The following is a 24,361-nucleotide window of genomic DNA, read 5'->3' on the forward strand; positions in this document are numbered from 1 at the left end:
AGCTTTATTGTCCATGCATATACCAAGAAGGAGAGAGAGGATACCATGCTGTAAGTCTACAGTCTGCCCAAACCCAGCTCTACAGAGACTACTTTAAAGAGATCTAGGTGCTGATTTTATTTGTGGGAACCAACGCTGCATTGAAGTGAACACACAAGCTAATTAGCAGATTTTGAACCTTAGAAACCTTCATTATATTATAATCCTACGTTATCTTTTGAAGCTCAAACAAAATGTAACTCTGCTCATTAATTGTTTGCAATAAGTGCATCATCTCTGCCTTTGAATACCCTCAGGCTAATGATATGCCCAAAAGTGTCAGGCAGAGGATGACTCATACTGGTAGTTTTTGCTGGAGCTATTATTGTGTATGCACACACATAGACCACTGTGAATGACTTTTTCCATACCTGTGTGCTTGCCTCTTTCAGTTGCATGTGTATGTGTGTGTGTGTGTGTACAGATGCATACTGATGCTTATAGGTATAAGTTCATGCCTCTGTGCAAGTGTGTGTCTGTGTAGATAAATACCTCTGCATTGCTATGCTACTTTGTGTGTGTGTGTGCGTGTGTAAAACACATACACTGCTAAGTATAAAATGTATGAACAATGTATTTATAAGGATCTCTTTAACTGTAAGTGACATTAAACCAAACTAAAAGTTGTTTAGAAAAAAGGAAATTTATTGGCTTATTTAACAGAAATATTGAGGGTCAACTTTAAATTCCCACATGGAAAAGGAAAAATTGGAACCCCACATAGTGGTGGCTGGTCTCCCGCATATATCAATTCTGCTGAGCAAGAATAACAGGATTCTCTGCCTGGTGACCAGAGTCGGCTTTGGGCACCTGGTCTGGGGATCTTCGCTGAGTTTTTCTAAGTCATTCCTTTTTTTTTTTTTTTTTTTGACTTTTATTCTCTTTGCTTCCAGGCAATTCCTGGGGCAAGTAACAAAGCCAGAAGTTTCATCAAGTCACCATATTTAAACCCGGGAACAAATCTGAGAATTTCTGTTTTCAATCAACAGACCATTCTTCATCCCCTTAACCCTCAGCTTTGTGGCCTCTGTCTTGGACCGTCAAAGGCCTGTTTAAACAATGGTCACCCAGAGATTCGCACTTATCACCAGCCCTAACTCAATCTCCTGCCATGTTTTCAGGTAATTGCCTTTGCTCCTACTAACTTTAGATTGGTTGGAATATCTGCTTTTCAATAGTGTAAGATTCTGGAATAGTTAGATGCTCACCCATCTTAGATTTCAAGCCGTAGCCAGGAAGAATTTTTTTAATAAAACTGTCTTATTGTTCTCTTTCTCTCTCTTTCTTACTACGCATTATTTTGATTTAAATTTTTATTGAAATCATTTGGATTCAAATGCAATTGTGAGAAATAATACAGATATCCTTAAGAAACCTTACTCAGTTTCTCCAGTGGTAACATTTTGCAAAACTATAGTATCATAGCACAATCCGGATATTGACATTGATACAAACTGGCAATCTTAATCAAATATCCCCAGAGAAGGGGACTTATCCTTATTTATATGTGCATTCCTGTGTGTGTGTGTTTAGTTCTATTCAATTTTATTACATGTGTAGGTTCAAATAGCCATCACCACGGAGAAGGTACTGAACAGTTCCCTCATCCAATGGTTCCCTGTGTTGACCTTTCATAATGATACTCACTCCTGTCCTGCCTATACCTCTTTCATCATGACTCCCTGGCAACCACTTATTTGTCCTCCATTTCTAACATTTTGTCATTTCATAAGTGTTATATAAATTAAATCATACAGCATATAACTTAAAATTCTTGCTATCAATCGAATTTACTGGACATTCTTCTAAGCTGTGTGTATTTCTTATTGTTTTTCCTTTTTTTTTTTTTTTTTTTTTTTTTAAACGGAGTGCACTCTGTCACCAGGCTGGAGTGCAGTGGCTCAATCTCTGCTCACTGCAACCTCCACCTCCCAGGTTCAACCAATTCTCTTGCCTCAGCCTCCCAAGTAGCTGAGACTACAGGCATGCACCACCGTGCCCAGCTAATTATTGTGTTTTTAGTAGAGACAGGGTTTCACCATGTTGGCCAAGATGGTCTTGATCTCTTGACCTCGTGATCCGCCTGCCTCAGCCTCCCAAAGTGCTAGGATTACAGGCATAAGCCACTACGCCTAGCCTGTTTTTCCTTTTTTATTGTGGAGTAGTATTCCATGGTATGTATGTTCCTCAGTTTGTTTAACTACTTACCTGTTGAAGCACATCTAGGCAATTTCTAGATTGGGGCTATTATGAAGAAAGTTGCTATGAACATGTGTATACATTTTGTGGGAATGTAAGTTTTCATTTCTCTGGACTAAATGCCCAAGACTGAAATTTCTGGGTCACATGGTATTTGCAAGGGTTTTTTTTTTATTAAACATTTTCATTTTAGATAATTGTACCTTTAGATGCAACTGTAAAACTAATATAGATAAATACCATGTACCCTTTATCCAGTTTCCCCCAATGGTAAGATCTTAAAATATCTATTGTACAATAACACAACCAAGATCTTGACATTGATGCAGTCAAGATACAGAACAGTTCTATTACCAAAAGAATCTCTCATGTTTCCCTTTTTGCTGTACTCACTGTCCTCTGGCCCACTCCTATCTTTACCCCTGGTAACCACTAATCTGTTCTCCATTTCTAAAAGTATGTATTTTAAAGAAAGTTATTTAAATGGAATTATATAACTTCTGGAATTGGCTTTTTTTCCTTCAACCATCATAATTCTCTTGAGATTTATCCAGGTTGTTGTACACATGGAAAGTAGAGATTTTTTCATTGCTGAGCAGTAATTCATGATATAGATTTAACAATTTGTTTAGCCATTTACCCATTGATTGACATCTGAATTGTTTCCAGGTTTGGCTATTATGAATAAAGCATCTATAAATATTCATGTACAGGTTTTTGTGTAAACATAGGTCTTCATTTCTCTGAATAAATGCCCATCTGGTAACCATCATTCTACTCTCTATCTTCATGAGTCCAATTGTTTTAACGTTTAGCTTCCACAAATGAGTGGAAAATGCAAAGTTTGTCTTTCTGTGCCTTGCTTATTTTACTTAACATAATGTTCTCCAGTTCTCTCCATGTTGTTGCAAATGATGGAAACTTGTTCTTTCTTTCTTTCTTTCTATATTCAAACAGAGTCTCACACTATCGTCCTGGCTGGAGTACAGTGGCATACTCTTGGCTCACTGCAACCTCCACCTCCCAGGTTAGAGTGATTCTCCTACCTCAGCCTCCTGAGTAGCTGGGATTGCAGGCGCCCACCACCATGCCTGGCTAATTTTTTGTATTTTTGGTAGAGACAGGGTTTCACTATGTTGGCCAGGCTGATCTTGAACACTTGACCTAGTGATCCACCCTCCTCAGCCTCCCAAAGTGATGGGATTACAGGCATGAGCTACCATGTCCAGCCAAGAACCTTTTTCTTTTTTATGGCTGACTCTGTTGTGTATATGTACCACATTTTTTTTATCCATTCATCTGTCAGTGGACACTTAGGTTAATTTCAAATCCTGGCTACTGTGAATAGTGCATGTTGGGAGTGCAATTATCTCTTCAACATACTGATTTCATTTCCTTTAGATATCTAACCAGCAGTGCGATTGCTGAATCATCTGGTAGTTTTATTTTTGGTTTTCTGAGGAACCTCCATACTGTTCTCTATAGTGGCTCTACTAATTTACACTTCTATCAAATGTGTATGACAGTTCCTTTTTCCCCACATTCTTGCCAGCAATTGCCTCTCTTGGATGAAAGTCATTTTAACTGGAGTGAGATGATATCTCACAGTGGTTTTGAATTACATTTTTCTAATGATCAATGATATTGAGCACATTTTCATATACCTGTTGGCCATTTGTATGTCTTCATTTTCAGATCTTTTGCCCATTTTCTAATCAGATTATTAGACTTTTCCCTATTGAGTTGTTTGAGCTCCTTTTATATTCTGGATATTAATCCCTTGTCAGACAGATAGATTGCAAATATTTTCTCCCATTCTGTGGCTTGTCTTTTTGTCTGTTGTTTCCTTTGTTGTGCAGAAGCTTTTTAACTCCATGATTCCACATGTTCATTTTTGCTTTGGCTGCCTGTGCTTATGGGTTGTTACTCAAGAACTCTTTGCCCAGACCAATGTCCTCGAGAGTTCCCCCAAAGTTTTCCTTTAGTAGCTTCATAGCTTGAGGTGTTACATTTAAGCCTTCAATCCATTTTGATTTGATTTTTTGCATATGTGAAGAGATATGGGTCTAGCTTCATCCTTCTGCATATGGATATCCAGTTTTCCTACCACCACTTACTTAAGAGACTGTCCTTTCCCCAGTGTATATTCTTAACACCTTTGTTGAGAAAGGGTTCACTGTAGATGTGTGAATTTGTTTGTGGGTTCTCTGTCCTGTTCCATTGATCTATGTTTCTATTTTTATGCCAGTACCATGCTGTTTTGGTTACTATAGCTCTGTAGTATAATTTGAAGTCAGGTAATGTGATTATTGTTCTTTTTGCTCAGGATAGATTTGGTTATTCTGGGCCTTTTGTGGTTCCATATAAATTTTAGGATTATTTTGTCTATTTCTGAAGAATGTCATTGGTATTTTGATAGGAATTATTCTGAATCTGTAGATTGCTTTGGATAGTATGAACATTATAACAATATTGATGCCTCCAATCCATGAATATGGAATATTTTTCCACTTTTTGTATTCTTTTCAATTTCTTGCATCAATGTTTTATAGCTTTTATTGTAGAGATATTTCACTTCTTTGGTTAAGCTTATTCCTAGGTATTTTGTTTTATTTGTAATTATTGTAGATAGGATTAATTTCCTGATTTCTTTTTCAGATTGATCACTCTTGACATATAGAAAACTACTGAATTTTGTAGGTGGATTTTTGTATTCCGCAGCTTTACTGAATCTGTTTATCAGTTCTAAGAGTTTTTTGGTGGAGTCTTTAGGTTTTTCCAAATGATAGATTGTATCATCTGCAAAGAAGGATAATCTTCCTTTCAAATTTGGATGCCTTTTCTGTTTTTTTTTTTTTTTTTTCTCTCATTTGGTTGCTCTAGTTAGGACTTCCAGGGCTATGTTGCATAACTGGGGAAAGGGGCATTCTTGTCTTGTTCCAGATCTTATAGGAAAGGCTTTCAGTTTTTCCCCATTTAGTATAATACTAGCTGTGGGTCTGATGTATATAGCTTTTATTGTATTGAGGTGTGTTTCTTCTATACCCAGTTTTTAAAAAGGTTTTTATCATGAAAGGATGTTAAATTGTATCAAATGCTTTCTCAGCATCAGTTGAAATGGTCATATGGTTTTGTCCTTCATTGTGTTGGAACAATGTATCATATTGATTTATTTTTGCATTTTTTGGAGCAACCTTGCATCCCTGGGTTGAATCCCACTTGGTCATGATGAAATATCTTTTTAATGTATTCTTGAAATCAGTTTGCTAGTATTATGTTAAGAATTTCTGCCCAATGTTTATTAGGGATATTGGCCTGTAGTTTTCTTTTTTATGTTTTTTGTCTGGTTTGGGTATCAGGGTGATACTGGCTTTGTTGAATGAATTTGGAAATATTCCCTCATCCTCTATTTTTTGAAATAGTTCGAGTTGGATTGATATTAGTTCTTCTTTAAATATTTGGTAGAATTCAGCAGTGAAGCAATTGGGTCCCAGGCTTTTCTTTGCTGGGAGATTTTTACTATGGTATTGATCTGTTACTTGTTATTGGTCTATTAAGGTTTTGTATTTCTTCGTGGCTTAATTTTGGTAAGTTGTACATGTCTAAGAATTTACGCATTTCTTCTAGGTTTTCCAATTTATTGAGCATATAGTTGTTCATAGTAGTCTATAATGATCCTTTGAATTTCTGCAGTATCAGCTGTAATGTCCAATTTTTGTGTTTTAATCTTATATCCTGCAAAGTTGATGAATTCATTTATTAGTTCTAGGATTCTTTTTCTTTAGATTCCTTGGGATTTTTTATTAAGATAATCATGTCATCTTCAAAAAATTATACTTTTATTTCTTCTTTTCCAATCTGTGTGCCTTTTCTTTTTTCTTAGCTTATTGCAGTGGCTAGAGTGCCAGTACTCTACTGAATAAGAGTAGTATTAAAGACATACTTGCCTTGTTCTCAGTCTTAGGAGGAAAGCATTTAGTCTTGGACCATTAAGTATGATATTAACTATAGTTTTTTTGTAGATGCTCATATCAAGTCATAGTAATTTCTATTTATAACTTGCTAAATGTTTTTATCCTGGTAAATGTTTGATATTATGAAATATTTTTTTCTGCATCAATTGATATCATCATTGCTTTTTTTTTAGCTTTTGGACATGGTATATTACATTGATTGATTTTTGAATGCTAAATCACTTTTCTATACCTGAAATACATCTGTTGGTCATTATCTATAATTCTTTTTAAATATTGTTAGATAGGGATTGTTAATATTTTGTTTAAAATGTTTACATCTAAAATCATGAGAGATACAAGCCTGTGGCTTCTTTCTTTGTACTGTCTTTGTTTGGTATTGGTATCAGAGTACTACTGGTCTAATAAAATAAGGTAATAAGTGTTTCCTCTCTATTCTCTGGAAGAGATTGTGTAAAATTTGTGCTAATGCTCCTTTAAATGTTTGGTATTATTCTTTAGTAAAATCATTTTGGTCTCAAATTTTTTTTTTTTTAAGAGACAGTCTAGCTCTGTTACCCAGAATCAAGTATAGTGGCATAATTATAGGTCACTGCAGCCTTGAGTTCCTGGGCTTCAGCAAGCCTCCTGTCTCAACCCCCTGAGTAGTCGTGCGCCACCACACACAGCTAATTTTCAAACTTTTTGCAGAAATGGAGTCTCACCTTGTTGTCCAAGTGGGTCTCAAACTCCTAGTCTCAAGCAATCCTCCCACCTTAGCCTCTCAAAGCACTGGGATTACAGGTGTGAGCCCCTGTGCCCAACTTTGAGATTTCTTAATTATTAGTTTTTAAATTATTAATCCAATTTTGTAAGGATTCTAAGACAACTTAGATTATCTTTTTCAACTTGTTTGAGTTTTTGCAGTGTCTAATTTTTTAGGAATTTGTGTATTTTTTTAGTTGTTGGATTTATAGCACATAAAGCTTTTCACAGTATTCTCTAATTAGCAATATAATGGTTGCAGCATCTGTCATAATATCCTCTATTTCATTCCTGATATTAGGGATGTCATCTCACTTTTTATTTTTACTAGTATTGTTAGAGGTTATTGATTTTACTGACTTTTTTGAAGAATCAGCTTTTGCTTTCATTAACTTTGTCTATCATTTCTCATTTTAAATTTTATTAATTTCTGCTATAATCATTATTATCTTTCTTCTGCTTGCTTTGGATATATTTTGCTTTTTTTCTAATCATTTGGGATAGAAATTTAGATTATTGATTTGAATTATTTTTCCTGTGTACAGGAAAGAGTTAACCCAGTCAGCTGAGTTGCTCCAACTTTGCAATTCTCAAGAAAGGCCTGTTCTGTGGTGAGGCCTTAAACAATTCTTGGGAATTGAGATCTTGGAATGTTCTAACTGCTTGGGATGCTTTAAACACTTGGGACCTTGAGTCATATTATGCCAGGCTTTCTAAATAGTTTGTATGAGGAATGTGATTTATGAACAACCCCATTTCCTTTGGGGACCTCGATCTTCAGTAACTGTAGTCAGTCCTACAGATACTATACTCCTACGTAACCAACCCACAATGAAAATTGTGAACTTATAGGCTTAGGCAAGTCTCTGTAATAGATAAAATTTTACATGCACCTTCACAATTTATTCTTGGAAGAATTAAGTGCATCTTATGTATATTAAGTGTATCTTCTAGTGAATCCACTAGAAGAATATTCTTAGAAGCTTGTGCCTGATTTTCTCCAAACTTTACCCATACACATTTTCCCTTCACTGATTTTTCTTGGGACCCTTTGCTGTAATAAACCACAATCATGAGTATAATAACTTCTAAGTCCTAAAAGTTCTTCTCATAAAATCACCAAAACAGGAGAGGTCTTGGGGACCTCCAAAACACTTTGTTTCTAGAGTAAGATTTTACTGCTATAAATTTCCCTCTCAGGACTGCTTTAGATGCATCCCATATATTTTGACACATTATTGTTTCAATTTCATTTGGTGTTGTATATGTATTAAATGTCCTTTGAGATTTCCTTTTTGACCAATAAAGTATTTATAAGTATGTTGCTTAATTCCCACATATTTTGAGAATTTCCTCTAGACTTTATTTATTTCTCGTCTGATTCCATTGTAGTCAGAGAAAACACACTGTATGATTTCAGTTCTTATACATTTGTTGAGATCTATTTTATGGCCCGGAATATGGAATATATAACTGAATGTTAAATGGGCACCTGAAAAAAAAGTTTATTCTGCTATTGTGTGGAGTTTTTACATATGTCATTTAGATACTATTGGTGGATAATTGTGTGGTTCATATCTTTTAAGTATTTTCTGATTTACTGTCTAGGAGTTCTAGGAGTTCTATCAGTTGCTGAAAGGAAGTGTTGAAGTACTGAATTATAACTGTAGATTTATCTATTTCTTCTTGCAATTCTATCAGTTTTTGCTTTATGCATTTTGAGGCTCTGTTGTTTGGTGTGTACATTTAGAATTACTACATCTTCCTAGTAAGTTGATCCTTTTATTTATATGTAATGTAACTTTTTCTCTAGTGATTTTCTTTGCACTGAAGTCCACTTTATTAGATATTAATACACCACACCTGCATTTTTGCTTAAAGTTTACGTAGTAAATGTTTTCTATTCCTTTATTTTCAATCCACCCATATTATTGAATTTAAAGTGAATTACTTTTAATCAGTATGTCACTGGGTCTTTTTTTGTTCACTCTACCAATCTCTTTCTTTGATTGATGTATTCAGATCATTTATATTTAAGATAATTTTTGATATGTTGGTACTGAAGCCTACCATTTTATTCTTTGTTTTCTATTTCCTCTGGTTCTTGTTACCCTGTTACTCTTTTCTTGCCTTCCTGTGGGTTATATGAACATTTCTTATTATTCCATTTTGATTTATTTGTAGTGTTTTTGGGAGTACTTCTTTGTACAGCTTTTGTTGTTTTTTGCGGGGTGGGGATATTATAACATATACATATGGCTTATCAAATGGTTTATCACATTCTACTGGTATCAACATTTCAGATGTGGAAACCTCCCTTTAATTTAGGTCCATTTTCCTTCTCCACTTTTAAATATCATTGAGTGTGAGATGGTAAGAGAATTTTTATTTCAATTATCAATTATGATTTATAAAACTCATGAGGGGAAGGATAGCCCATTGTATGTACTCATACTTCTGCTATTTTTTATTCTGTCTTTCTTCCTAATAGTCCAAAAAAAATTATCATTTTCTTTTTTTAAACTCTTATTTTAGGTTCAGGGATACATATTCAGGTTTGACCTATAGGTAAACTCATGTCACCAGGGTTTGTTGTGCGGATTATTTCATCACCCAGGTATTAAGCCTAGTATCCAATAGTTATTCTCTCTGCTCCTCTTCCTCCTCAGTCCTCTACCCTCAAGTAGTCCACAGTATCTGTTGTTCCCTTCTTTGTGTTAACATGTCCTCATCATTTAGCTCCTACTTACAAGAGAGAACATGTGGTATTTGACTTTCTCTTCCTGCATTAGTTTGCTAAGGATAATAGCCTCCAGCTCCATCCATGTTCCCGCAAAAGACATGGTCTCGTTCTTTTATATGGCTGCACAGTATAAGATGGTGTATAGGTACCACATTTTCTTTATCTAATCTGTCATTGATGGGCATTTAGGTTGATTCCATGTCTTTGGTAATTGTGAGTAATGCTGCAATGAACATTCACAGGCATGTGTCTTTATGGTAGAATGATTTATATTCTTCTAGGTGTATACCCAGTAATTGGATTACTGGGTCGAGTGGCAGTTCTGTTTTTAGTTCTTTGTGAAGTTGCCACACTGCTTTCCATAATGATTGAACGAATTTACACTCCCATCACCAGTGTGTAAATGTTCCTGTTTCTCCACAACCTCACTAGCATCTGTTACTTTTTGACTTTTTATAAATAGCTATTCTGACTGGTATGAGATGGCATCTCATTGTGGTTTTGATTTGCATTTCTCTAATGATCAGTAATGTGCTTTTTAAATAAGCTTGTTGGCCACATGTATGTCTTCTCTTGAAAAGTGTCCATTCATGTATTTTGCCCACTTTTTAATGGGATTTTTTTTTCTTGTAAATTTAAGTTCCTTAGAGCTGCTGGATATTAGATCTTTGTCAGATGTAATGTTTGCAAACATTGTCTCACATTCTGTACATTGTCTGTTTACTCTATTAATAGCTTCTTTTGCTGTGCAAAAGCTCTTTAGCTTACTTAGATCTCATTTGTCAATTTTTGCTTTTGTTGAAATTACTTTTGGCATTTTTATCATGGAATATTTGCCTATTCCTATGTCCAGAATGATATTACCTAGGTTGTCTAGAGGTAGGCTTTTATAGTTTGGGGTTTTACATTTAAGTCTTTAATCCATCTTGAGTTAATTTTTGTATATGGTGGAAGGGGTCCAGCTTCAATCTTCTGCATATGGCTATCCAGTTCTCCAAACACCGTTTATGGAATAGGGAGTCTTTTCCTCATTGCTTGTTTTTGTCAGCATTGTCAAAGATCAAATGGCTGTGAATGTGTGGCCTTATTTCTGGGCTTTCTATTCTGTTTCACTGGTCTATGTGCCTATTTTCGTACTAGTATCATGCTCTTCAGGTTACTGTTGCCCTATAGTATAATTTGAAGTTGGTTAATGTGATGCTTTCAGCTTTGTTCTTTTGGCTTAAAATTGCCTTGGCTATTCAGGCTCTTTTTTTGTTCCATATGAATTTTTAAATAGTTTTTTCTAGTTCCGTGAACAATGTCATGTGTACTTGGAGAGGAGTAGTGTTGAATCCATACATTGCTTTGGATAGTATGGCCATTTTCATGGTATTGATTCTTCCTCTCCATGACCATGGGATGTTTTTCCATCTGTTTGTGTTATCTCTAATTTCTTTGAGCAGAGTTTCATAATTCTCATCGTAGAGATATTTTACCTTCCCGTTAGCTGTATTCCTAGGTATTTTATTCTTTTTTGTGGCAACTGTGAATGGGATTGCCTTCCTGATTTGGCTCTCAGCTTGACGGTAGTTGGTATATAGGAATGTTTGCAATTTTTGCACATTGATTTTATATACTGAAACTTTACTGAAGTTATTTATCAGATTAAGGGGCTTTTGAACCAACACTATGGGGTTTTCTAGATACAGAATGATGTCCTCCACAAACAGGGATAGGATAGTTTGACTTCCTCTCTTCCAATTTGGTTGTCCTTTATTTCTTTCTCTTGCCTGATTGCTCTGGCCAAGATTTCCAATACTATATTGAAAAGGAGTGGTGAGACAGGGCATCCTTGTCTTGTGTCAGTTTTCAAGAGGAATGCTTCCAGCTTTTCTCCATTCAGTATGATGTTGGCTGTGGCTTTGTCATAGATGACTCTTATTATTTTGAGGTCTGTTCCTTCAAAACCTAGTTTATTGAGAGTTTTTTTTTGTTTGTTTGTTTGTTTTTGAGACGGAGTTTCACTCTTCTTGCCCAGGCTGGAGTGCAATGGTGCGATCTCAACTCACCGCAACCTCCGCCTCCAGGTTCAAGCGATTTTCCTGCCTCAGCCTCCTGAAAAGCTGGGATTACAGGCATGTGCCACCACACCTGGCTAATTTTGTATTTTTAGTAGAGATTGAATTGCTCCAGGTTGGTCAGGCTGGTCTCAAACTCCAGACCTCAGGTGATCCACCCACTTCGGTCTCCCAAAGTGCTGGGTTTACAGGCATGAGCCACCGCACCTGGCCAAGAGTTTTTAACATGAAGGAATGTTGAATTTTATTTAAAGCTTTTTCTGCATCTATTGAGACAATCATGTGGTTTTTGTCTTTATTATGTGATGAATCACATTTACTGATTTGTATGTGTTGAATCAACCTTGCATCCTGGAAATGAAGCATACTTGATCTATATTACCTTTGGTTCCAGACTATCAAGGTTTGAATCCCAGCTATATAACTACTATTTACGTGATGTTAAGAAAATTGCTTAACCTCACTATGCCTCAGTTTTTTCATGGTAAAACTGAAACAAAAATATTGACTATCTCACAGACCTTTTGTTTTTTTGTTTGGTTTTGTTTTGGTTTTGTTTTTGTCTTTTTTGAGATGGAGTCTTGCTCTGTCACCCAGGCTGGAGTGCAGTGTCACGATCTCAGCTCACTGCAACCTCCGCCTCCTGGGTTCAAGCGATTCTTCTGCCTCAGCCTCCCAAATAGCTGGTACTACAAGCATGTGCCACCACACCCAGCTATTTTTTTTTTTTTTTTTTTTGTATTTTTAGTAGAGATGGGGTTTCACTGTGTTAGCCAGGATGGTCTTGATCTCCTGACCTCATGATCCACCAGTCTCAGCCTCCCAAAGTGCTGGGATTATAGGCATGAGCCACTGCGCCTGGTCTTCTCACAGACTTTTTCTAAGATTTAATTGAGTTAATATTTGAGAAGTACTTAAGAACTGTGCCTGGCACAGAAAGTGCTTGGAAAATATTAGTTATTCTTACTGTCTTACTTGGAAACTTGGGACTACTTCATGTAATCCTCAAAACAATCCTATGAATTAGGTATTATTATTTAAATTTTAGACATCAGGAAATTGAGGCTTGCAAAGGGTAAATAACTTTCCCAAGATCATAGAACTAGCAAGCAATGGAGCCAGAACTGCCACAACTCTGCCCTGGGACACCCTAATGACTTTTGGAGCCTCAGTGCTAGTGCTACGAGGGGCAGAACTAGATATGCTTACAGAAAGGACCCCATCTAAATGAGAATTCCTCAGAGTTTGCTCGATCTTGCTTGCTGGTATCTGTGCATGTAGGACTTTTTTAATGCTTGTAAGTGTGCTTTATAATGAATATATTTTGAGGTCCATTCCATCAATTCAGCCTGAGCAGCAAAAGCATAAATCCTTCAACTCTCCTTCAGCCCCAGGGATAAAGGCTGAGTGTGTATTCTAAATACAGCTGTTGTAAGTTAGTCACATACTGGGTAAATCACCCCCACAGACAACCCACTGCTTTCCTAAGGAAGCCTCAGCTTTAGGAAACCAGCATTAACAATTATTTTTCTTAAAGCAATTTCATGAATTTGTTAGCAACCTCCTTTGTGGAGACTACATTAATCCTAACAGCGCCTTGACTTTTCTGAATCCATTGATCCAATGGTTTGTTTTGTGGACCCCACAAAGAGGTACATACACGGTTATAAATATAAAGGATAAAGGAGAATTAAGTAGGTTGCGTGTTTGGTGCCATTTTATAGAAACCAACTAACATTTTCACTTTCCGCCTATTACTGTGTCAATTGAGGCCAAACTACAATTGTGGAGACTTTCTGTGTCCCCACGTTTCACTTCTGGGTACAAAGAAAATAATCTATTGATAAACATGTCAGAGATGGCTTTAAGGAGAGCAAAACTTTGGATGATGAAAAGATGCCAGAGTGCTATGTTGACGCTTCATCTCTAACGCATGTTTACATTACTTGTCATCGCTGGGACCTCACTCTTCCTAAGTGGGATGTGTGACTGGGGACATAATTGATGATCTCCAAGGCCCGTTTCTGGCTGACAGTCTGTGAGTACAAAACTCACTCTACAGGTAGTGGATATCCCAGCCCAAATTGGCTTCAATTAACTCACTATGCAGAGGAAGATGGTGGAGGTCCAGAAAAAATCCTGACATATACATACTGTCATGTTAATATTCAACATAATATATACACAACCTACACTATATGTACATACAACATATATATACACTATATATACTTATATATACATATATGCAAGATACATATGTGTGTATACATGTGTATATGTGTACATATGTATATACTAATAGAAATATGAACCATGGTTCCAAAATGAGAATAATACCCTCTTATCTCCTATTAGTGAGTCATTTACTCCTGGTGTCTTATTCAATGTTTTTGTTTCAATGTGAAGTTTGTCCACATCTATTAACACTTCTCTCCTGGGAGAGCAGTCAAACACAGAAGAGTGTCTGAAGAATTTTTAGAAAGTGATGGGGTTGTGGAAAAGAGCCCACAGAAAGTGTAAAGCAATCAGAGCTCTGTAAGAAGCAAATCCTCTTGCACGTGTCTTCTTATTACCATCTCTGATGATTTTTCTTCCTTTTATTGCCTTGTGTCTAGACAAAATAAAATTGCAGGAGGTTTACAAAATGATTTTCAATCCGAAACTCTTCTCTTTCATGTTGCAGCCCAGAGGGAATATTTTCTACTTTAGTGATTTAGACCTGAAGAAATAGTGTACCAATGCAAACGCGAGCAAGCACCTCATGGCTGAAGCATACATCATGTGCTGGCAACACACAGTCATAAGCCCAGAGCTTCAAATGCCACTGTGTATGAAACAATTTTGGATTCACTCACTGATTCCCAAGGAGGATTTTCTCACTCAGCCTGTGCTGTGTTCCCAGGAACTCCCCAATCCTAATGGGCCCTAGAGAGCTTACAGAAAGCATGATAGATGTGATGTCAAGTCATTAATTTAGCAATGCTTCAAGGGGGAAGCAAGAGTGATTAATTTTTACACTTCAAAAATTATCCTCAGGGGGAAGCGGGTTCAAGATGCAGTCAGAAGAGTACTGGATGGGCAGTGGGAAAAAAATCGTATGAACTTGGGGATGTATATCATCTTCAACCGTGACATAGTATTGAGGCTTTCCAAAGCACCAGCCATCATTTTGATTAGTAGCCTAAGACATTGCAGTCCCAAAGGAGTGGGTGTGAATAAGGGTAAAAACTGAAAACCCCACCCTGCTGCAGCGCCATGGATTCGATCTGTTCATCTGTCCGCACTGAGAGATTCTTTGAACCACTCCAGTTGGCATTATCTGACACCCTACCATGTTCAAAAACCTATACTAGGCACTTTCATGGGGGAATCTAACATGATTCTTGATCTCAAGGAACTTGTAAACCAGCAGTGGAATTAGTACATGAGTACGAATAATTATGATTAAGAGGAAAATGGTGTAATCATGGAGCGAGAGATTACTTTGACTGGCAGGGAGCCTTGAAGTTCTTTTCATTCATTTACTCAACATTTATTGAGGCCTATTTATTGGGTCCTGTACTCTGCCTGGAAGGAATCACACACAAATAAGGGGGAGAGAAAACAAACAGCAAAAATACCTCTGATAGGCTAGGTATGGTGGCTCATGCCTGTAATCCCAACACTTTGGGAGGCAGAGGTGAGTGGATCATTTGAGGTCATGAGTTCAAGACCAGTCTGGCCAACATGGCAAAACCCCGTCTCTACTGAAAATACAAAAATTAGCTGGGCATGATGGCACGTTCCTGTAATCCCAGCTAATTGGGAGACTGAGGCACGAGACTCGCTTGAACCCAGGAGGCAGAGGTTGCAGTGAGCCAAGATCTTGCTGTGAGCTGCAGCCTGGGCATTGGAGTGAGACTCTCTCTCAGAAAAGAAAGGGGGAAGAAAGGGAGGGAGGGAGCGAGGGAGGAAGGAAGGAAGGAAGGAAAAGGAAGGAAGGAAAAGGAAGGAAGAAAGGAAGGAAGGAAAGAAGGAAGGAAAGAAAGAAGGAAGGAAGGGAGAGAGAGAGAGAAGTCCTCATACGAGAGGTGACATTGAAGCAGAGTAAGAAAGAGCAAATGGAAAGGGAAGAGAGGGCCACTGCACGCAGAAGAAACAGCATATACAAAGATAGGAGGCTGGAAGGTAAGGTAAAAGCGGAGCAGTGAGAGAGGTTTTGGAACCAGATCATAATGGGTGTGGTACATCCTCTATGCCTGGAAAAGAACTGTATGGGACAGTAGCAGGGCTCCACACATATACCCTTGGATCTTGTTACCAATTTCACTAACACTAGCTTTGGGTGGAATTTTACTCCTGACGACTAGCACCTGTCATCTCTTTGTTGGGAGGACTGTTCTCAAATGGCCAGAACCTGTTTGCCTACACAGTCAGAGAATAAGAAGTGTCTGATATGTTACGTATTCCCATCCACACCCCAGCCCTCTGGTCAGGAGATGGAGAGCTTCCTTTAACAAATGACTGATGAATGAGGAATATAAATACTCTAGCTTCCCTGAACCTTGGTTGGGACAACTTTCTGGGACTACCTACACTCTTCCCAAAACTTCACTGTGAATCAGAGCCTGAGCGGGCCCTTGCGGACCTCTGGTTGATAGCATACTCTGACTTGGCCTCCTTTTCTATTGGTTCCACTTCCCTGTTGCTCTACCAGTTATTCTTGGGAACATCTCCTCAAAATTCAATTTCACATGGATTTTTGCCTCAGGGTCTGCTTCTGAGGATCAAAACCTAAGCAAGGAACAGTAGAAGGTCTTTGGAAAGAAGAGGGAATAAGAGATAACACTAGAAGAAAGACAGTGGTACTTTCAGACTGGGCATTAAGAGATCTCTACTAACTAGCTGGGGACCTTAGAAAAGGATCTCATATTCCTAGCCTAAGTGTTCACACACAACACTTTTAACTGAGCCAGGAGAAACTCTGTAACTAAATACTAGGTAGCATTTTATTCAAACAGAGAGTTTAGTTAGAGAAAATTGTACACACATACCTCATTTTACTGCACTTCACTTTATTGCACTTTGCAGATGGTGCCTTTTTTACAATCTGAAGGTTTGTGGCAACTCTGCAGCAAGCAAGTCTGCTGGGCCATCTTTCCAGCACGTGCTTTCTTCGTTTCTCTGTGTCACATTTTTGTAATTCTCCAACTATTTTAAACTTTTTTTTTATTATTATGTCATTATTATCCTATCTGTTATGGTTATATATAATCAGTGATTTTTTTTTTTTTTTTTTTTGAGACAGGGTTTCACTCTGTCACCCAGGCTAGAGTGCAGTCATACAATCATAGCTCACCATAACCTCTACCCTGGCTCAAGCGATCCTTTCACCTCAGCCTCCCAAGTAGCTAGGACTACAGATGAGTACCACCACACCTGGCTTTGTATGTGTGCATGTCTGTGTGTGTGTGCATGTGTGTAGAAAAGACATTATTGTCTTACTATGTTGCCCAGGCTGGTCTCAAACTCCTAGCCTTGAGGAGTTTGCCATTTAAATTTGCAATTTTATAAGACCATGGTTTGTGGCACCCCAAAACAATTACAATATTAATATCAAAGATCATTGATTACAGGCTAGATGCAGTGGCTTATGTTTGCAATCCCACCTCGGCCTTCCACAGTGCTGGGATTACAAACATAACCCCTGCGCCTAGCCTATAATCATTGATCTTTGATGTTAATATTGTAATTGTTTTGGGGTGCCACAAACCATGGTCTTACAAAATGGCAAATTTAATTGACAAATATGTATACTCTGACTGTCCTACCAACTGGTCATCCTCCTGTCTCTGTCTGTCTTCTTAGGACTCTCTCCTCTTTGAAACGTAACAATTTTGAAATTAGTCTGATAAATAATCTTACAATGACTTGTAAGTGTTAAAGTAAAAGGAAGATTTGCATGTCTCTCATTTTAAATCAAAAGCTAGAAATGATTAAGCTTAGTGAGAAAAGAATGTTGAAGACAAAACAAAACAAAACAAGGCTGAAAGCTGGGCGTCTTACCCCAAACAGCCAAATTGTGAATGTAGAGGAAAAATTCTTGACGGAAATTGAAAGTGCTACTTCAGTGAATACACAAATGTTAAGAAAGCAAAACAGCCTTATTGCAGATACAAAGTTGTAGTGATCTGTATAGAAGATCAAACAAGCTACAATATTCCCTTAAGCCAAAGCCTAATCCAGGGCAACGATCTAACTCTCTTTGTTACCAAAACACCAGGGTTCAGTCTAGCTCCTGCTGCTCACCACACAGAAAACCAATCACTGAGACAATGAGCGGCTTTAATTGGGTACTGCAGCCAAGATGGGAGATCAGTCTCAAATCCATCCCCCTGGCAGACTAAAATTAGGGGTTTATATTAGCAGAGAAGCAACGTAACCACGTATGGGAAAACAGAAATTAGGGAGGAGCAAGGAGCAGGAGTTGGTCAACAGGAAGTGGATGGTCACTTACGCAATCATGGTGGGTGCGGGGTCTGGCATCTCATTGTCCGGATGCAGTGATCTGGTAAGTTTCAATTCCTTGGTACTATGCGGGAGCCCAAATGTTTGGTTTCCTGAGAAAGAAACTCAGATAAGACAAAAATAATTTTCTCAAGTTTCAAGACTGGGAGGATCAATTTCTATGTTTCCTCAAAAGAAACCATAAACATCAGTTCTGTGAGAAAACTGGGCTGGTTTTATCTTCAATTCTATGAAGGCTAAGACAGGTGTGGAAGCTGCAGAAGAAAAGTTAGAAGCTAGTATAGGTTGGTTCATGAGGTTTAAAGAAAAAACTGTCTTCCTAACATAAAAGTGCAGCAAGTGCTGATGCAGAAGCTGCAAGTTATCCAGAAGATTTAGCTAAGAAAATTGATGAAGCTGGCTACACTAAACATCAGACTTTCTTTTTTTTTCTATAAGTTATTGGGGTACAGGTGGTATTTGTTGAAGTAAGTTTTTCAGTGGTGATTTGTGAGATTCTGGTGCACCCATCACCCAAGCGGTATACACTGCACTATATTTGTAGTTTTTTATCCCTCACTCCTCTTCCACTCTTCCCTACAAGTTCCCAAAACCCAATGTATCATACTCATACCTTTGCATCCTCATAGCTTAGCTCCCACATATCAGTGAGAACATATGATGTTTGGTTTTCCATTCCTGAGTTACTTCACTAAGAATAGTAGTCTCCAATCTCATCTAGGTCACCGCAAATGCTATTAATTCATCCCTTTTTATGGCTGCATAATATATATATTATATATAATATATATATTTTATATATACACACCATAGTTTCTTTATCCATTCATTGATTGGTGGGCATTTGGGTTGGTTCCACAATTTTACAATTGTGAATTGTGAATTGTGCTGCTACAAACATGCATGCGCAAATATCTTTTTCGAATAATGACTTCTTTTCCTCTGGCAGATACCCAGTAGTGGGATTGCTGGATCAAATGGTAGTTCTACTTTTAGTTCTTTAAGGAATCTCCACACTGTTTTCCACAGTGCCTATGCTACTTTACATTCCTACCAGCAGTGTAGAAGTGCTCCCTGTTAACCGCATCCATGCCAACATTTACTGTTTTTTGATTTCTTGATTATGGTCATTCTTGCAGAAGTAAGGTGGTATCTCATTGTGGTTTTGATTTGCATTTCCCTGATCATCAGTGATGTTGAGCATTTTTTCATATGTTTGTTGGCTATTTGTATATCTTCTTTTGAGAACTGTCTATTCATGTCCTTAACCCACTATTGATGGCATTGTTTGTTTTTATCTCACTGATTTGTTTGAGTTCATTGTAGTTCTGGATAGTAGTCCTTTGTCAGATGTATAGATTGTGAAGATTTTCTCCCACTCTGTGGGTTGTCTGTTTACCCTGCTGACTGTTCCTTTTGCCATGCAAAATCTGTTTAATTAGGTCCCAACTATTTATCTTTGTTTTTATTGCATTTGCTTTTGGGTTCTTGGTCATGAAATCCTTGCCTAAACCAATGTCTAGAAGAGTTTTTCCAATGTCATCTAGAATTTTTATAGTTTCAGGTCTTAGGTTTAAGTTCTTAATACATCTTTAGTTGATTTTTGTATAAGGTGAGAGATGAAGATCCAGTTTCATTCTCCTACATGTGACTAGCCAATCATTCCAGCACCATTTGTTGAAAAGAGTGTCCTTTCCCCACTTTATGTTTTTGTTTGCTTTGTTGAAGATCAGTTGGCTGTAAGTAATTGAGTTTATTTCTGGGTTCTCTATTCTGTTCCATTGGTCTATGTGCCTATTTTTATACTAGTACTATGCTGTTTTGATGACTACGGCCTTATAGTATCATTTGAAATCAGGTAGTGTGATGCCTCCAGATTTGTTATTTTTTGCTTAGTCTTGCTTCGGCTATGTGAGCTCTTTTTTGGTTCCATATAGATTTTAGAATTTTTTTTCTAATTCTGTGAAGAAAGATCATGGTATTCTGATGAGGATTGCATTGAATTTGTAGATTGCTTCTGGCAGTATGGTCATTTTCACAATATTGATTCTATCCATCCATGAGCATGGAATGTGTTTCCATTTGTTTGTGTCATCTATGATTTCTTTCAGCAGTGTTTCCATAGTTTTTCTTGCAGAGGTCTTCCGACTCCTTTGTTATGTATATTCCTAAGGTGGTTTGTTTGTTTGTTTATTTGTTTGTTTTGCAGCCTGTAAAAGGGGTTGAGTTCTTGATTTGATTCTCTGCTTGGTTGCTGTTCGTGTATAGAAGAGCTACTGATTTGTGTACATTAATATTGTATCTGGAAACTTTGCTGAATTCTTTTATCAGTTCTAGGAGCTCTCTAGAGGAGTCCTTAGTGTTTTCAAGGTAAACGATAAATATCGTCAGCAAACAGTGACAGTTTGACTTCCTCTTTACCAATTTGGATGTCCTTTATTTCTTTCTCTTGTCTGATTGCTCTGACTAGGACTTCCAGTACTATGTTGAAGAGGAGTGGTGAGAGTGGGCATCCTTTTCTTGCTCCAGTTCTCAGAGGGAATGCTTTCAACTTTTCCCCATTCAATACTATGTTGGCTATGGGTTTGTCACAGATGGCTTTTATTACATTAAGGTATGTCCCTTGTATGCCAATTTTGCTGAGAGTTCAAATCATAAAGGGATGCTGGATTTTGTTGAAAGCTTTTTTCGGCATCTATTGAGAGGATCATGTGATTTTTGCTTTCAATTCTGTTTATGTAGTGTTTCACATTTATTGACTTGCGTATGTTAAACCATCTCTGAATCCCTGTTATGTAACCCACTTGATAATGGTGGATTATCTTTTTGATATTTTGTTGGATTCGGTTAGCTAGTATTTTGTTAAGGGTTTTAGCATCTATGCTCATTAAGGATATTGGTCTGTAATTTTCTTTTTTGGTTATGTCCTTTCCTGGTTTTGGTATTAAGGTGAGGCTGGCTTCATAGAATGCATTAGGGAGGGTTCCTTTTTTCTCTATCTTGTGGAATAGTGTCAGAAGGATTGGTACCAATTCTGTGAATATCTGGTACAATTCTGCTGTAAACTTGTCTTGTCCTGGAATTTTTTTGTTGGTAATTTTTAAATTACCATTTCAATCTCATTGCTTGTTATTGGTTTGTTCAGGGCATCTAATTCTTCCTGATTTAAGCTAGGAGGGTTGTATTTTCCCAGAAATTTATCCATCTCTTCTAGGTTTTCTAGTTTATGTTCATAAAGGTGTTCATAGTAGCCTTGAATGATCTTTTGTATTTCAGTGGTGTCAGCTGTAATATCTCCTGTTTTGTTTCTTAGTGAGGTTATTTGGATTTTCTCTCTTCTTTTCTCAGTTAATCTTGCCAATGGTCTATCAATTTTATTTCTCTTTTCAAAGAACCAGCTTTTTGTTTCATTTATCTTTTGTATTTGTTTGCCTGTTTGTTTCAGTTTCATTTAGTTCTTCTCTGACCTTGGTCATTTCCTTTCTTCTGCTGAGTTTGGGTTCAGTTTGTTCTTGTTGATCTAGTTCCTTGAGGTGTGACCTTAGATTGTCTGTGCTCTTTTAGGCTTTTTGATGTAGGCGTTCAGGGCTATAAACTTTCCTTTTAGCACCAAATTTGCTGTATCCCAGAGGTTTTGATAGGTTGTGTCACTATTGTCATTCAGCTCAAAGAATTTTTTAATTTCCATCTTGATTTTGTTTTTGACCCAAAGCTCGTTCAGGAGCAGGTTATTTAATTTCCATGTATTTGCATGGTTTTGAAAGTTCCTTTTGGAGTTGATTTCCCATTTTATTCCACTGTGATCTGAGAGAGTGCTTGATATCATTTCAATTTTCTTAAATTTATTGAGGCTAACTTTATGGCCTATCATATGGTCTATCTTGGAGAAAGTTCCATGCACTGTTGAATAGAATGTATATTCTGTGGTTGTTGGATAAAATGTTCTGTATATATCAATTAAGTCCATTTGTTCCAAGGTATAGTTTGAATCCACTGTTTCTTTGTTGACCTTCTGTCTTGATGACCTGTCTAGTGCTGTCAGTGGAGTATTGAAGTCCCCCACTATTATTGTGCTACCAACTCATTTCTTAGGTCTATTAGTAATTGCTTCATAAATTTGGGAGCTCCAGTGTTAGGCGCATATATGTTTAGGATTGTGGTATTTCCCTGTTGGACAAGTCCTTTACCATTATATGCTGTCCCTCTTTGTCTTTTTTAACTGCTATTGTTTTAAAGTTTGTTTTATCTAATATAAGAATAGCTATACCTGCTTGCTTTTGGTGTCCATTTGCATGAAATGTCTTTTTCTGCACCTTTACTTTAAGTTTATGTGAGTCCTTAAGTGTTAGGTGAGTCTCCTAAACGCAGCAGATAGTTTGCTGGTGAATTCTTATCCATTCTGCGGTTCTGTACCTTTTAAGTGGAGCATTTAGGTCATTTACATTCAATGTTAGTATTGAAATGTGAGGTACCCTTGCCTTGATTGTGCTCTTTGTTGCCTGTGTACTTTGGTTTCGTTTTTGTTTCTGCTTTTTAACTTGTATTTTTGTTTGATAGGCCCTGTGTGATTTATGTTTTAAAGAGGTTGTGTTTTGATGTGTTTCCAGGATTTGTTTCAAGATTTAGAGCTCGTTTTAGCAGTCCTTGCTAAAGGACTGGTTTGGTAATGGCAAATTCTCACAGCATTTGTTTATCTGAAAACAACTGTATCTTTCCTTCACATATGACGCTTAGTTTCGCTGGATACAAAATTCTTAGCTGATAATTGTTTTGTTTGCGGAGGCTGAAGATAGGTCCCCAAGACCTTCCAGCTTATAGGGTTTCTGCTGAGAAATCTGCTGTTAATCTGATAGCTTTTCCTTTACAAGTTACCTGGTGCTTCTGTCTCAGAGCTCTTAAGATTCTTTCCTTTGTCTTAACTTTGGATAATCCGATGAAAATGTGCCTAGGCAAAGATCTTTCTGTGATGAATTTCCCAGGTGTTCTTTGTGCTTCTTGTATTTGGATGTGTAGGTCTCTCATAAGGCCAGAGAATTTTTCCTCAATTTTTACCCCAAATATGTTTTCCAGGCTTCTAGAATTCTCTTCTTCGCCAGGTACACTGATTATTCTTAGGTTTTATCATTTAACATAACCCCAGACTTTTTGGAGGCTTTGTTCACATTCTCTTATTCCTTATTTTTGTTGTCTTTGTTGGATTGGGTTAATTTGAAGACCTTGTCTTCGGGCTCTGGATTTCTATCTTCTGCCTGTTCAACTCTATCACTGAGATTTTCCAGAGCATTTCTCATTTCTAAAAGTGTGTCCAAAGTTTCCTGAATTTTTTATTGTGTTTTCTTTAGCTATCTATTTCCATTAATATTTCCCCTTTCACTTCTTGTATCATTTTTTGGGTATCCTTGCACTAGGCTTTGCCTTTCTCTGGTCCCTCCCTGATTAGCTTAATAACTAACCTCCTGAATTCTTTTGTCAAATAAATCAGAGATTTCTTCTTGGTTTGGATCCATTGCTGGTGAACTAGTGTGATTTGTTGGGGGTGTTGAAGAGCCTTGTTTTGTCATATTACCAAAGTTGGTTTTCTGGTTCCTTCTCATTTGGATAGGCTCTGTAAGAGAGGAGGTCTAGGGCTGAAGGCTATTGTTCAGATTCTTATGTTCCACGGGGTGCTCCCTTGATGCATATTCTTCCCCTTTTCCTATGGATGGGGCTTTCTGTGAGCCGAACTGCAGTGATTGTTGTCTCTCTTCTGGGTCTAGCACCCAGGGAATCTACTGGGCTCCAGGCTGGTACTGGGGGTTGTCTGCACAGTGTCCTATGATGTGAACCGTTTATGGGTCTCTCAGTTGTGGATACCAGCCCCTTTTCTGGTGGAGGTGGCAGAAGGTGCAGTGGACTCCGTGAGGGTCCTTAGCATTGGTGATTTAATGCTCTATATTTGTGCTGGTTGGCCTCGGGCCAGGAGGTGGTGCTTTCCAGAAAGCATCAGCTGTAGTAGTGTGGAGAGGGACTGGTGGTGGGCAGGGCCCTAGAACTCCCAAGATTATATGCTCTTTGTCTTCAGCTACCTGGATGGAGAGGGAAGGACCATCAGG

The 24,361-nt window shown here is 37.5% G+C and overlaps 1 protein-coding gene across 2 annotated transcripts in view; it reads right to left on the reverse strand.

Moving 5' to 3' along the window:
• Nucleotides 1-24,361, reverse strand: part of TPRG1 (tumor protein p63 regulated 1) — a 365,690-nt gene that overhangs the window by 248,652 nt on the left and 92,677 nt on the right. For both annotated transcript variants that reach the window (XM_077991227.1, XM_077991224.1), the window contains exon 3: nt 18,259-18,361. The gene's annotated coding sequence lies outside the window, so the exon portion shown is untranslated. The remainder of the gene's footprint in view (nt 1-18,258; nt 18,362-24,361) is intronic.

Source organism: Macaca mulatta, chromosome 2, assembly GCF_049350105.2.
Source record: "Macaca mulatta isolate MMU2019108-1 chromosome 2, T2T-MMU8v2.0, whole genome shotgun sequence".
In the NCBI taxonomy this organism is placed as follows: Eukaryota; Metazoa; Chordata; class Mammalia; order Primates; family Cercopithecidae; genus Macaca; species Macaca mulatta.